Source organism: Balaenoptera physalus, assembly GCF_965194825.1.
Source record: "Balaenoptera physalus genome assembly, chromosome: 5".
In the NCBI taxonomy this organism is placed as follows: domain Eukaryota; kingdom Metazoa; phylum Chordata; class Mammalia; order Artiodactyla; family Balaenopteridae; genus Balaenoptera; species Balaenoptera physalus.
This window is the reverse complement of record NC_138884.1, coordinates 132,344,045-132,359,991: the sequence shown is the minus strand read 5'-3', so window position 1 is coordinate 132,359,991 and position 15,947 is coordinate 132,344,045. Positions and strand designations below refer to the sequence as shown.

At 34.5% G+C, this 15,947-nt stretch overlaps 1 protein-coding gene across 6 annotated transcripts in view; it reads right to left on the bottom strand.

The window, feature by feature from the left end:
* The window catches only part of AFG2A (AFG2 AAA ATPase homolog A), a 331,452-nt gene that overhangs the window by 65,186 nt on the left and 250,319 nt on the right, over positions 1 to 15,947 (bottom strand). The window lies entirely within an intron of this gene.

The following is a 15,947-nucleotide window of genomic DNA, read 5'->3' as shown; positions in this document are numbered from 1 at the left end:
GAAAAAATCCACTGTGGTAGAACCAGTGAATAAAGTGAAAAGACGTAGGAAATGAGGTTAGAGAGATAGTCACAGGCAGATTATGAGGTCTTAAACAACATGGTGAAGAGTCTGGACTGCATTCTATTTGCAATGAGAAGCCACTAGAAGGTTTTAAGTAGGAAGGTGAAATGGTAAGGTTTACAAGCAAAGATCATTCTTGTGGGACAAAAAAAGGTCTAATAAAAGTCCAGTAAGGAAAGAAAAGAGAAGAGGGGGTAGAAAAAAATATTTGAAGAAAAAGCTGAAAATTCCCCCAAATTGGTAAACAACCATAAATTCACAAAATCAAGAAGCTCAGTGAATTTCAAACAAAATAAATACAAAGAAAACCATACATGAACACATTATAGTCAAACTGCTGAAAACCAAAGATAAAATCTTAAATGCTGCCAGAGTGAATACAGGGAACAATGACTGAATCACCAATGACTCTCAATTAAAACAATGGAGGGCAGAAACCAGTAGAACAACATCTTTAACGTGTTGAAAGAATAAAAATGTCATGCCAGAATTCTATTCCCAGTGAAAGTACTCTTCAATAACGAAGGAAAAATAAAGTCATTTTTAGATAAAAGAAAACCAAGGAAATCTGTTTCCAGTAGATCTGCATTACAGAAAATGCTAAAGGAAGTTCTTTAGGTTGAAGGGAAATGACATGAGATGGAAAATTGAATCTTCAGGAAGAAATAAAAAGGATTAGAAATGATATACCCCAAAAATGTAGACTCCTTCCATCTCCAAAAAAATTACTCTTCTTGCTGGCATAATCAGAAATAGCAATCCTTGAATATTTAGGAGATACTCACTTATAAAGAGTGAAAAACAGCACATTTCTATATGTGTACTTATGAATATGAAGTATCCAGAAAGAAGGTGTGATAGAATACAGAAAGTAAGGAAGATAAGAACTTAGACATGAACTTCTTTTAATAATAAAAACTAAAACAACAACAACAACAACAAACCCCCAAATCCTGAAAATGTAGCTGGGACCATACATTAAACACTACAGAAAACACAAACATTGAAACCTCATATGGTTGCTCTGTGGGACTTAGTTCTTAGGGAACTGGTGCAAAAAATGATGATATTCTGTGAGTAATAAACTGTCCTCTGTCTCTGACTCAGGAGTCTCAAGTCTTTTGCCAGATTCTATGAAATTGTGGCAGACTAACTTGTTAGCTTTCAAATAGGGTGAAGTCTCAGAACCTTCATATTTCTTAATACGTTTGTTCCTAATAATGGAGCCTCAACATATATAAAGCAAAAATTGACAGGTTTAAAAAGATAAATATATATAATTCCACAATCATAATAGGAGATTTTAACACTCCTCTCTTAGCATTGATAGAACTAGAAAACAAATCAGTAAGACAGAGAGGATCTAACAAGACCATCAATCATCTTGACCTAATTGATATTTATTTATAGGCCTCTATGCCCAACAACTGCAGAACACATATTCCTTTCAAGTACACTTGGTATATTCATCAAGACAGCCCATACGATAAGCCATAACACAAAACTCAACAAATTCAAAAGGACTGAAATCATACAGAGTAGAACTCTGACTATGAGAAGAGTAAGTTAGACATGAATAAAAATAGGACATAGAGGAAAACCCCAAACACAATGGAAATTAAACAACATACTTCTAAATAAACCATTGGTCAAAGAAGATATCACAAAGGAAATGAGAAAATGTTTCAAGTTGAATGATAATGAAAATCTAACATATGTAGATTTGTGGAATACAGTTAAAGCAGTGCTTAGAGGCAATATTATAACTTTAAATGCTTATAGTAGGAGAGAAGTCTAAAAGCAATGACCTAAGTTTCAAGAGTAAGTACAGGAAGGAAATAATGAACATGAGAGCAGAAATCAATGAAATGGGAAACAAACAAGAGAGAAAATCAAAGGCAAGAGTAGTTGTCTACAAAGATTTAAAAAATTGATTAAATTCTAGCTAGACTGAACAAGGATAGAGAGAACAAATCATCAACATCAGAAATGAAAGAAGCATTATCACTACAGATCCTAAAGATAGTAAATGGATAATAATAAAATATTATAAACAACTTTAAGATGATAAAAAGAAACAAATTTCTTGAAAAATTCAGGTACAAAATGGACACAAAATGAAACAGAAAATCAGAATAGTCCTACATTTATTTTTAAAAATGGAACTGAACTCATCAAAAAATTGAATCCACCGTAACCAACCTTTCCACTAACACATTACTGACTGGGGGATTTTTGCAGAAACTAACTCCTGTGGCTGTTAATATGTCTCTGGTCAAAAATGTGTTAAGAAAAATCCAAGCCCAGATGATTTCCCTTCTGAATTCTACCAAAGAAGAAATAACATCAAAATTATACAATCATTTTAGAATACAGAGAAGGGAACACGTCTCAACTTGTTTTATAAAGCCAGCATAATACTTACTCCAAAACCTGACAAAGATATTACAAAAATTGAAAATTACAGATTAATGACACCTTCATAAATATAGCCCTAAAAATCCTTTAAAAACATTGGCAAATAGAATCTAACAATATATAAAATGGATAAATCATCATAACCAAGTAAGAATTATCACCGGAATGCAAGGTTAGTTTAACACTCAAAATCCAATGAATATAATTCACCACAGTGAAGAGAATAAAGGAGAAAAACAATATGATCATTTAATATGTGCAGAAAAAACAAATGACAAAGTTTAAGATCTACTCATGATAAGAAAACTCTCAGCAAACTAGGAATAGAAGGGAACTTCTTCAATATAATAAATGGTATTACAAAAACCTACAGGTAGGGCTTCCCTGGTGGCACAGCGGTTGAGAATCCACCTGCCAATGCAGGGGACATGGGTTCGATCCCTGGTCTGGGAAGATCCCACATGCCGCGGAACAACTAAGCCCGTGAGCCACAACTACTGAGCCTGCGTGCTGCAACTACTGAAGTCCGTGTGCCTAGAGCCTGTGCTCCACAACAAGAGAAGCCACCGCAGTGAGAAGCCCGCACACCGCAACGAAGAGTAGCCCTGCTCGCCGCAACTAGAGAAAGCCTGCGCACAGCAACGAAGACCCAATACAGGCAAAAATAAATAAATAAATAAAATAAAAATAAAATAAAATAAAAAAACCTACAGGTAACATACTAATTGTCAAAATAGTCAACGTTTTCTACCTAAGATCAAGAACAAGGTAAAAAGCTCACCACTTTCACCAAACATTATAATAGAGATACTAGCCTTTGTGATAAGGTAAAACCAGCGTAGGGAGCGTATGGGGGGAAGAAAGTATAGAACTTGGAAGAGTAAAAAGTAAAACTATCCTCATTTGCAGATAACATGAGAGTTTATATAAAACTCCTAAGGAATCTACAAAACAACTAACAGCAAGATTACAGGATACAAGTTTAATATTAGAAAAAATGTATTAAGCAGCAAACTAACTACAGAATGAAGTTTAAAAAGTCCACTTTATGGAAATATATAAAAAATATAAAAGACAGGAATAAAATTAACAAAAGAATTCTTCATTGAAAACTACAGAGCACTGCTGAGAGAAATTAAACAAGACCTATTTAAACAGAGAGATATACCATGTTCATTGGAAGACTCAGAATTATGAAGATATTCTTTCTTTCCAAATTTATCTATAGACTCAATGCAATTCCAATCAAAATTACACAAAGGCTTTTTTAAAAAGTGACAAACCGATTATAAAATTTATATGGAAATGCTAATGACTGAGAATAGGGAAAGCAACTTAAAAAAAGAACAAAGTTGAAGGACTTAAATGACTTCAAAACTTACAATGCTAATAGAGAAACAAGATAGTGTGATAAGGTCTAGAAGACAGAAATAAAAGATTAATAGAACAGAATAAGGAACAGAATAGAAAGATTAATAGAACAGAATCCATATTGATTTTTATTATTAATGCATTCAATGAGGAAAGTATTTTAAGAAATGATGCTCAACAACTAGATACTCATATTTTTAAAATGAACATTGACCCCTACCTCACCCTATACTCAAAAATTAACTTGAGATGGATCATAAATCTCAGTGTAAGAGCTAAAACTACAAAATTCTAGAAGTATAAAAGAAAAAAATTGATAAACTGGTCTTTATAAAAATAAACCCTTCTTCTCTTCTAAAGATACCTTTAAGAAGATAAAAAGGCAAGCCACAGACTGGGATAAAACATTCACAATAGTTATATCTGACAAAAAACTTGTATACAAATATAAAAAGAACCCTTAAAATTCAGTGATAAGAAAATAAATAACCCAGTAGAAAGTGGGCAAAAAATCTGAACAGATTCAGATACAAGAAGCTATAGGGTTGGCAAGTAAGTGTTGAGTAAAAAGCTGCTCAGAATCATTGGTCATCAGATCAATGCAAATTTAAGCCACAATGAGATATCATTACCTTCTCATAAGAATGACTAAAACTAAAGACACTGACAACACCAAAGACTGAATAAGGATATGGAGAAACTAGGACTTTTACACTCTTAATGGGAACATTAAAACAGTACAACTACTTTGGAAAACTGGCAGTTTCTTAGAAAGTTCCCCACCATAACAACCTAGCTACTCTACTCCTAGGTATTTATTTGAGAGGAACAAAAACGTATAGCCATGCAGATCTGTACATAGATGTTCATAGCAGCTTTATTCACAATAGCCCCAAGCTGTAAATAATCCAAATGTCTACCAATTCACGAATGGATGAACAAAATATGTATTTATATATAATAGAATACCACTCGGCAATAAAAAAGAAAAACTACTGATACACACAATAACATGCACGAGTCTCAAAATCATTGTGCTGAGTTAAAGAAACCAGACATTGAAAAATACATTCTATAAATTCCATTTACATAAGATACTTAAAAATTCAATTTAATCTATATAAAAAGCAGACAAGTGGTTGTTTGGAGCCTGGGGTAGAGGGAAAGATGGATTGCCAAGGAGCAAAAGGAACCTTTTAGGTTGACTGAAATGTTCTATTACATCTGGATTGCAGAGGTGGCTTCACAGGTTTACATATAGTATATATGTAAATTAGCTGAATTGTCCACTTTAAGTTGATGCAGTTTATTGTATGTAAATTATAACTAAATAAAGTTGATTAAACTTGCATTTGTTAGGTTCTCAGTATTATACATCAGTAAACTTAAGGGCATTAGAGATGTTTTCAGATCTTCTCTTTTGAAAAGATTATTTTCTTGGACTCTCTCTCCCTCTTTTCTTTTTTTTTTTTTAATTACCTTATATTTATGTTTAGAGTTCCAAACAGAACGTTAAAACTCATGGAGTCCATACCATATATCTTATACAGGTGTTTCATAAAATGCTTGGGTAAATGTTAGCAGATATAATGAAAAAAAGGATTTTCTTGTTAAAATAAGTTAGGGAAACACTGGGTAGAAACAAAATTAAACAGGTTTCTATATGCAGGAATTTTTGGAGCCGATACTAATGGGTATGAAAAATCTCCAAGAGAGAGCTGCAGTAGCAGATAGAAATTCTATCCCAAATTCTAATCACAGAACATCTCAAAAGCTAATATTACATTTCCACTTTGAAAAATGCTGCTGTATACTTTTTGCACATATCACAATACCTAGAACATGTTGAGCATTTATCAAATATCTATTAATTCTTAAGTCATGTACAAATTAGCCAGCAAAAAGTCAATTAACAAATGCATAGTAAATACAGTGCCTTTGTTTAAAAATGAATGCTTTAATTATTTTCAGACTATTCCCCACACCTAACATTAGTTCATTAGGTAGAAATGATGCATGATCATCTTCCTTGAAATGTACTTTATCATAGAATTCAAAACTGTATTTCAGGGCTTCCCTGGTGGCGCAGTGGTTGAGAATCTGCCTGCCAATGCAGGGGACATGGGTTCGAGCCCTGGTCTGGGAGGATCCCACGTGCCGCGGAGCAATTAGGCCTGTGAGCCACAACTGCTGAGCCTGCGCGTCTGGAGCCTGTGCTCCGCAACAAGACAGGCCGCGATAGTGCGAGGCCCGCGCACTGCAATGAAGAGTGGCCCCCACTTGCCGCAGCTAGAGAAAGCCCTTGCACAGAAACGAAGACTCAACACAGCCAAAACTAAATAAATAAATTAATTAAATTAAAAAAACAAAACAAAAAGCTGTATTTCAATCATGGGGATCACTTCTTCCCTACCTAAAACAAATAAATACAGGATTTAGGAAATTAGGATGATACCAGTAAACATATTTTTTCAAATTATTAAAAATATTATTTAAGATGAATAACATTAATATTTATATAGCTCTTAAGAATTTATAAAGCAATTTTCACATAGTGTATTTCATTTAATATGACTCTAAATTCTGTGAATTAGATATTGTTATACCCCCGTTAAGAAAAAGAAAATGAGGCCCAAGATCATGCAATAAATGACAGAAATTGAACTGAAATCAGGAGGTCTCTGAATATTGAATCATACCTTTTTTACTTTACTATCTTGCCAGTACAATATGATACTCAGTATCAATGGACAAAGAAAAAAAAAATTCTTGTTCTGAAATATGACACAGGTAACACAATAAATTTAAATATTTCTTTCATCAAAAAAATTATTACACAGCTACTCTGTGCCAGGCTCTGCTTTAGCTGCTGGGGATACAGCTGCGAATGGCTTGATTAGTTTTTTAAAGTTGAGGTTATCCTTTTCACCTTTCTGGGAAAACTAGTCATTCTAGGCTATTTTAAAATTTCCTTTCTAATAGCTGCAAGAACAACACAGCAAAGGATACAGAGCGCACGCATCATCTAAGGCACTGGAACAACACTCAGCATGCATCTGTGCCCCCCCCACCCCCCAAGTTGTAGCTGTCCCTGGGCAATGCAGGTTGAGGACACTTCAACGATTATAACTTTGTCTGGGCCAACAGCCAGCTAGGCTTTTTCTGGCTTGATCTTGTCAGTGAAAGTTAGCTTAAAAAAAGGTAGGAAAGAGCTTTCCTTCCTGTAAAATCCTGAATGAGTTAACACCCTTCCTAGAATTTCTTTAAAGATACTGTTCTGCAATATTAGGGTGAAAGAATGTATTCTGAATGATGGCATGTTCTGATATTTTAAACTCACCATATGACAATTCTAATGAAGAAACAAGCCCGGGTTTCCTAATACTCTGAACGCTTCTGGCTGCAAGGTCATAGACACTGCAGCCTTACATTAACTCTATTTTAAAAACTGTCGGGCAAACTGCCTTTTCAAGAGGACTTATTCAAGACCGTGGGGAAGTCTCTATACCCCTCACAGCCTCAGTTTCCTCATGTGTGAAAGTGATGGTGGTTCTTTAATCAGAGAGGCCTATATACTTCTGACAAGAATTTCCCTCAAAACATACAAGATGAGAAAACATCCCCACACAATTCTGCAAATAATTCCATTGAGTTCAAGTGAAATCTGCTTGTGCACGTCACAGTAAGAATTACTGTATTAGGTGACCTTTTAAATGGGCCTTCTAGACCCAATTCCATATATTATCTTACTCAAGGCAATGCCTGATTACATTATATGATCTTTACTGAAAATGTGTTACTACAGTTTTAGTAGTTACACTACTTAATTAAACTAATACTACTACCTTTTCTTCTTCTGACCTTTACAAAATGAGCTCAAAAGCATTTCTGATATTTCATGTTATGTATTCTTACTGACCCAATCCTACACCAGAGGTAAAGGGGTACCTTTTCTTTTTTTATAAATTCTGAAGTTCAACACTTGTAATTTTATATTCTATCAATGTCCTAATCTAATTAGCAGAGAAATACTTGTTCATACCAAAGCATTAAAACAGACACTTTGAAAAATCAGGTTCCGTTGGCTCTCATTCATTTAAAATGATCAACAAGGTTTTTAGAAGGATTATGGGAAATGATGTATGTAGATCATCTAGCACTGTGTCTGGCACAGGTTGGTGTTCAAAAAACATAATTTGCCTACCCCCTTTAAAAGAAATAAATAAAATGATCAACAAGGGTGTGTATGTGAGTGTAGGGAATGTCTTTCTTTTATAAAGAAAAGCAGCACTGAGCCTTTACATTTTACTCTAATGAAAACATATCAATATATTATGATTCATGGAGAAAACAGTTCCAGAAACTAGGGGGAGAGGTGGATCCTTGGTAACAGCTCTGATTTATTTCAAAGAAACCCTGGACTTTAGGCATCTCTCTCTCACTCTAAATTCAACTGATTAATAGGTGTGGTTAATGCTACCTCTTAAATCTCTCTTGAAACTGTTACTTCTATTTCATCTTCTTTATTATATATTTGTTTGTTTCCTGTCTGTCTTTCCCAATAGATTGCAGGCAGTATGTAATGGCAGGTATCATATTTTTTTATTCAACACTGTAAACTCAGCAATGGCACATTCAAGGCACTCAATACATGTTTACTCAATGAAGTCATGCTAACATAATCTCTTGTCTAGAATACCATAACTACCCTGCTAGTTGTTTTTCCTGCCTGCAGTCTTACTCTTTCCTTCTTCTCCCTCTCTATCTACATCACTGCTAAACTGATCACTGTAACTGCAAATACTGTAACGTCCTATTTTTTAACCATTTAAGGGCACCTCAAGGGAAAAAGTCAAATTCAAGCATAATATTTCAAGCTTCTATAATTTTGGTGTAACTATCCCAACTTAACTACAGGCACTTTTCGTTTTTCACCCTGTGGCTCCAAGAACTCTAAGCACTCACAGTTAGCCAAACTCCACGCTGCTTTCTGCATCCTTGCTCTCACACATAATTCTCTCTCTGCTCTGAATGCTTTTATCTCATAGCCTATCAGGTAAGCTCCGCCTCTTGTTCAAGTTTCAGCTTAAAAGTCTTCTCTTTTATACAACCTTCTATAACTCTTCTGAGTACTATATAACTTGTACTTTGGCATACAGGTTAAAAGTGAGGGCAAAATTGAAAAATTTAAAGATGACACAAATGGAAGGACATCTATTTTCAAAGATTGGAAGAATTAATTTTGTTAAGATGTCAAAACTATACAAATCAATCCACAGATTCAAATGTGAGAATAGCATTTTTTGTAGAGTTAGAAGACTAAAGTTCATAAGGAATTTCAAGGGACCCCGAATGGCCAAAACAATCTTGTTATAGAAGAACACAGTTGGAGGACTCACACATCCAAATTTCAAAACTTCCTAAAAACCTACATCAATCAAAACACTGTGTTACTTATCCAAGGAGAGTTACATAAACCTATGGAACAGAATGGAGAGCCCCTTATAAAACCCTCACTAATGTGGTCATATGATTTTTGAAAGGGATACAAAGACCAGTCATTGAAGAAAGGACTGTCTTTTCAACAAATCTTATTGAGGAAACTGGATATCCACATGGAAAATAATGAAGGTGGATCCTTACCTTACATTTTATTAAAAAAATGATTAAGTTGGATCAAAGACCTAATCATAAGAGCTAAAACAGTTAAACTGTTAAAAAATACAGGAAAGCCTTCATGACCTTGGATTTAGAAATAATTTATTTGTTATGACACCAAATGTACAGGCAACAAAAGAAAAACAGATAAGTTGAAATACATAAATATTTTTTTAAGGTGCACCAAAGACACTATCGAATCATATATCTGATAAGGGGTTAATATCCAAATATATAAATGACTCCTACATCTCAACAATGAAACAATCAGATTTTTTAAATGCGCAAAAGACATGAATTTTCCAAAGATGTATACAGGTGGCTAATAATCGCACGAAAATATTCTCAACATTACTAATCACTAAGGAGTTTCAAATCAGAACCACAATGAGATACCATGTACATCCATTATCATTAAAACAAAACCACAGGAAATCACAAGTGTTAGGATATACAGAAAATCCTTGTGCACTGTTGGTTGGAATGTATTGTAAAATGGGCAGCCATTACGGAAACAATGTGGTGGTCGTGAAAAAAATTTTAAATTGACTTTTACCTTTTGATTCAGCAATTCCACTTTGGAGTATATACCCAAAATAATTAAAAACAGGGACTCTAATAGATATTTGTACACCCATGTTCATAGTATCATTATTCACAATACACAAAAGGTGGAAGCAAACCAAGTGGGGGAATGGAAAATTATTGTTTAATGTGTATGGAGGTTTATTTGGGGGAAATGGAAGAAGATCTGCAGATGAAAAATATCTACAGATGGATGGTGGCAGTAGTTGTAGAGCAATGTGAATATATTTTATGCCACCTAACTGTGTGCTTTAAAATGACTAAATTGGTATATTTTATGTTATTAATATTTTACCAAAATAAATTTTATAAATGCCAAAAAAAAAAAAAAAAGTGAGGGCAAAAGGATCAGCCTAACTGGGTTAAAATTCTAGCTCCATCATGTATTAGCTGTGTGTTTAGATAAATAATTTAAACCTCTTGGTACCTTAAAATCCTTAACAGTACTAGTTACTCAGAGGATGACCCTATGAATTAAATGACATAATCTATATAAAGGGCTCAGCACAGTGCTTGGCACATGGCATGCATGTTTCAATTTAGATGCTATTATCACTGTTACTGTTCCTGTATAATTATCCCAGTATTTGACTGTGCTCCTTGAATATAGGGAATGCTCGTTATCTTTGGATCCTAATACCTGGCACATGGTAGACATTAATGTTCTTTGAATGAATGAACTGATAAATGTTCTAAAACCACGAGGTTAGAATAATGGTAGACAAGTCAGGTTAAAATACAGATTCTTGATTTATATTTATATTTATATTTCAATGTTTAAACAGGATTACTATTTAACAAGTCTCTACTTGCCTCTTCCTCTCCCTGCTTCTTATCATAGTCTCTGAAATGCTCAATTCATAGCCCTCTCGTAATAGAGAAGGGAGAAGTTATAGAAGTAGGCTTGCTCTCTTCAATAGAAATCTGATAAAGGAATCATTAAGAGAGGAGGCCCTAGAACATGCCTGTATTTATTAAATCTTTTCATGTTGCTGATACACATTACTCAGCCTAGAGATGAACATAGCTGACTTCTGGAAATGTTTTTTTAAATGTGGGATCCTAGCTCTGTGTGTGTGTGTGTGTGTGTGTGTGTGTGTGTGTGTGTTATTTTTTATAAATTTATTTATTTTATTTGTTTATTTTTGGCTGCGTTGGGTCTTCGTTGCAGCACGCGGGCTTTCTCTAGTCGCGGCGAGCGAGCTTCTCATTGCAGTAGCTTCTCTTGTTGCGGAGCACGGGCTCTAGGTGTGTAGGCTTCAGTAGTTGTGGCGCACGGGCTTAGTTGCTCCTCGGCATGTGGGATCTTCCCGGACCAGGGCTCGAACCCACGTCCCCTGCATTGGCAGGTGGATTCTTAACCACTGCGCCACCAGGGAAGTCCTGGAAATGTTTTTTGTGTTTTCTGATTTGCATTTCTCTAATAATTAGCCATGCTGAGCATCTCTTTATGTGCCTGTTGGCCATCTGTACGTCTTCTTTGGAAAAATGTCTATTCAGGTCTTCTGCCCATTTTCTGACTGGGTTGTTTTTGATATTGAGCTGTGTAAGCTGTTTTTACATTTTAGATATTAAGCCCCTGTCAGTCGCATCATTTGAAAATATTTTCTCCCAGTCCATAGGTTGTCTTTCAATTTTGTTGAGGGTTTCCTTTGCTGTGCAAAAGTTTTTAAGTTTGATTAGGTCCCATTTGTTTATTTTTGCTTTTATTTCTTTTGCCTTGGGAGAATGACCTAAGAAAATATTGCTACGATTTATGTCAGAGAATGTTTTGCCTATGTTCTTTTCTAGGAATTTTACATGTCATGTCTTGTATTTAGGTCTTTAAACCATTTGGAGTTTATTTTGTATATGGTGTGAGGGAGTGTTAAAATTTCATTGATTTACATGTAGCTGTCCAGCTTTCCCAGAACCACTTGTTGAAGAGACTGTCTTTTCTCTACTGTACATTCTTGCCTCCTTTATCAATTCTTGCCTCCTTTATCATAGATGAAGTGACTGTGGGTGTGTGGGTTTATTTCTGGGCTCTCTATTCTGTTCCATTGATCCATATGTCTACTTTTGTGCCAGTATCACGCTGTTTTGATTACCGTAGCTTTGTAGTATAGTCTGAAGTCTGGAAGGGTTATGTCTCCAGGATTGCCTTGGCAATTAATTCTGGGTCTTTTGTGGTTCCATGTAAATTTTAGGGTTATTTGTTACAGTTCTGTGAAAAATGTCCCTATTTTGATAGGGATCACATTAAATCTGTAGATTGCTTTGGGTAATATGGCCATTTTAACAATATTAATCCTTCCAATCCAAGAGCATGGGATAGCTTTCATTTCTCTGAATCATCTTCAGCTCCCTTTATCAATGTTTTATATTTTTCAGCACATAGGTCTTTCACCTCCTTGGTTAAGTTTATTACCAAGTATTTTATTTTATTTTATTTTTGATGTGATTTTAAATGGGATTTTTTTTTTTTTTAACTTTCTCTTTCTGATATTTCATTGTTAGTGTAAAGAAATGCAAGAGATTTCTGTATGTTAATCTTGTATCCTGCTACCTTGCTGAATTTGTTTATCAGTTCTAATAGTTTTTGTGTGGAGACTTTAGGGTTCTCTACATAGAGTATCACATCATCTGCAAATAGTGAGAGTGTTACCTCTTCCCTTCCAATTTGGATACCTTTTATTTCTTCTTTCTTGTCAGACTGCTGTGGCTAGGGCTTCCAGTACTATGCTGAATAGAAGTGGAGAGTGGGCATCCTTGTCTAGTTCCTGAATTTAGCAGGAAGGCTTTCAGCTCTTCACCTTTGAGTATTATGTTGACTGTGGGTTTGTCAAAAATGGCTTTTATTATGTTGAGATATGTTCCCTCTATACCCACTTTGGTAAGAGTTTTTATTATGAATGGATGTTGAATTTTGTTATATGCTTTTTCTGTGTCTATTGAGATGGTCATGTGGTTTTCGTCTTTCCTTTTGTTAATGTGGTGTATCACATTAACTGATTTCTGTATGTTGAATAATCCTTGTGACCCTGGACTGAAACCAACTTGATCATGGTGTATGATCCTTTTTATGTATTGTTGGATTCTGTTTGCAAATATTTTGTTGAGGATTTTTGAATCTATAGTCATCAAAGATACTGGTCTGTTATTTTCCTTTTTTTAGTGTCTTTGTCTGGTTTTGGTATCAGGGTGATGGTGGCTTCACGGAATGAATTTGGGAGTGTTCCCTCCTCTTCAATTTTTGGAATAGTTTGAGAAGGATAAGTATAAATTCTTCGTGTGTTTGGTAGAATTCCCAGTGAAGTCGTCCAGTCCTTGACTTTAGTTTGCAGGGAGTTTTGTTTTGTCTTGTTTTGTTTTTTTTATTATAGATTCTATCTCACTTCTAGTGATTGGTCTGTTCAAATTATCTGCTTCTTCTTGACTCAGTTTTGGCAGCCTGTATGTTTCTAGAAACTTGTCCATTTCTTCTACGTTGTCCAATTTGCTGGTACAGAAATGTTTTATATCTTTGAATTTTGCTGTTATCTTTAAATTTATTTATTTCCAGTTTTACTGAGGAAAATTAACAAATATACTTGTATATATTTAAAGTGTACAATGTGATGATTTGATATACATTTACTTTGTGAAATTATTATCAAGTTCATATCCATCACCTCACATTTAGTTAACTCTTTGTGTGTGTGTGTGGTGAGAACAGTTAAGGTCTACTCTCAGCAAATTTCAAGTGTATAATACCATATTATTAACTACAGTCACCATGCTGTCCATTAAATCCTCAAAACTTTCTTATAATTGAAAGTCTGTACCCTCTGACCAACATGTCCTCATACCCCCACCTCCATTGCCCCTGGCCACCACCATTCTATTCTCTTTCTATGAAATCGGCTTTTTTTTTTTAAGATTCCATATATAAATGATACCACATGGTATTTGTTTTTCTCTGTCTGGCTTATTTCACTGTAGCTACTATCTTTTTAAGTCTTGAAATTCTTAATGTTTCAGGAATACAATTTCTTAATATCTTCTATGAAATTTAATAATCTTTAAAAGTATAATTAGACTGAAGGAAGAATAGCTTTAGAGACCAATAAAATAAGCAATATTTAGCAAAAACCATGCAAGCCCCTGCAAGGAACACTCTGCCTTATATTATTTGGTAATTAAGCTTTTAGGGCAATGAGAAAGTATATAAATTGTACTTAAGTTGGGGGAAATACCTGCTGAATAGAAATCAGAAAAGAGAAACAGATTTTACAAAATCTGAATAACAAAATTTTAACTACCCATGTGATATTTTAAAAGTAACTTTAAAACACCAACTTGAGTTACTTTTTTGTGCACTATGAGCAATACAAACTATGAGCAATACAAACAAGCATACAACTCGGACCTAATCTTTAAGAACTTACACTTTAAAAGTGGAGAAAAGTCAACATACAAAGAATTAAATACAGTAAGTCTTAATCAGTGGGCTAAGACAGTAGTAGAAAAGATGACAAAATATTTAATAAGTGCTAACTTAATAATTTAAGGATGAGTTGAGAATAAAATTGCAACTTGATGGATGCTGTGATACTAAAAGCCACTCATTTGATGAGATAAAACCAGCAATATTTACCTAATGCATATACAAAACATTTTAGAAAGGCAGAAAGAGTTGACAGGAATGTGTTAGAGATCAACTACACTTAAAACAAGCAATAGGTTCTAACCAATCTTCATAATTCCTTTCTTACAGCTTTTAGCTTAGTAAACCTTTTCATAAGAAATAATTTGAGATCTTTTAATTTTGTAGTATAACTAAGTAGTAATGATACATAGTTGTACTACACACATCATCCTTTAAATAAGTAACCCTTTTGAGATGGGTGTATCTGAAACCATGGAGAATATAATCTATGCGGGAAAGAATCGTTCCAAAAAATCCAAGGAAACAAAAATTTTATTTGTATTTTTAAAACATAAAATCATTATTAGTGAAGTTGTACTTATTACAACTGATTCAGATAATGGAAAGTGAGAAGTTCCAAGAGTCAAGATTAATTGATTTGAGATAAGACTTTGGAAGTGAGAAATTTCAAACTGCCTTAAAAAATCTAGAAACATTACCCTGATCTAAATGAGATGGGCCTTAAATGGCAAGTAGGGGATATTTACCAGGTTGAGAAGGTGAGAAAGGCAGAGTAAATACTACGTCCAAAGAATTAAGGGTGCAGCAATGTACAAACCATTTCTGGGAAGGCACAAGGTTTTCTGTTGCACCTTTCCAATAGTTGCACCAGGAATGGATTACAGGTGTGCTAAGGATATTGTTTCCTTCAGCTCTCAGGAAGGCCAGGAGCCCAGAGAAGCCAGAGGCCCTAGGCAGTCAGACAGCAATTTTGTCTGGTTATTATTACCATGTGTGACATATCATGGAAAAGTTTGGGAAGCACTGGTGGAGGCTTCTTGGAAACATGGGACTATGAAGGTAGATGAAGTAAAACAAACAAACAAACAAGCAAACAAATACCCTCTACAGGTATGATACTATTACATATGGTGGGTAATGCCAAGGACTTTGGTCTTTATCTCATCATGGTCCATAGGAAATTGTGAAAGGTTTGTAATCAGGTGAAGAAAGACAGGCTCAATTTTCTGTTTAAGGAAATAAATAATTCTGGCTGCAGTGTGGAGGAAGCACAGGAATGAAGTTCAGCTTCCAGTTAGGAAGAGAATACAATCTTGAGGTCTTAAATTAGAACATAATAATAACAGAGGCAGTGAACCCGAAAAGCACAATTTAAGAGATATCTTTGAAGTAGAACTGCCCAAAGTTTTCAACTTATTATTAGACATTTCCCCCTTTTGAC